Here is a 356-nt window from a genome sequence, read left to right on the forward strand (position 1 = left end):
TTATGCTCCCACCCATGTTCAGCTGAGAACACTATAAGCAACGAGGCCACACAGCGGAGACGGGCAGGCGCGGGGCTGCAGGGCCGATGCCTGGAGCCGGGGGAGGTAACGGGGTGCCTGCTCGGTGCTGGGCGAGGCAGCTCACCTAAGCTCGCTGAGCCAGGGCCGCCTGGAGCAGAGCAGGTGCGTTTCCCTCGCTGAGCTGGCAGCCCCTGATTTGCTCCGTTAACCTTTTCCGAACAAATAGAAGATGTTGAGAAACTATTCAAATGGCCTGAGAAGCTCCAGGAACTGTAAATGCAGTGGTTCTCAACCTTGGCTGCACATTAGAATCACCCGGGAATCTTTTTAAAATT

At 56.2% G+C, this 356-nt stretch overlaps 1 protein-coding gene across 1 annotated transcript in view; it reads left to right on the forward strand.

Moving 5' to 3' along the window:
- Positions 1-356, forward strand: part of IAH1 (isoamyl acetate-hydrolyzing esterase 1 homolog) — a gene marked incomplete at its 5' end in the record, with an annotated part of 9220 nt that overhangs the window by 2150 nt on the left and 6714 nt on the right. The gene's annotated exons all lie outside the window — the stretch shown is intronic.

Source organism: Myotis davidii, unplaced genomic scaffold, assembly GCF_000327345.1.
Source record: "Myotis davidii unplaced genomic scaffold, ASM32734v1 scaffold61, whole genome shotgun sequence".
Taxonomy (NCBI): Eukaryota; Metazoa; Chordata; class Mammalia; order Chiroptera; family Vespertilionidae; genus Myotis; species Myotis davidii.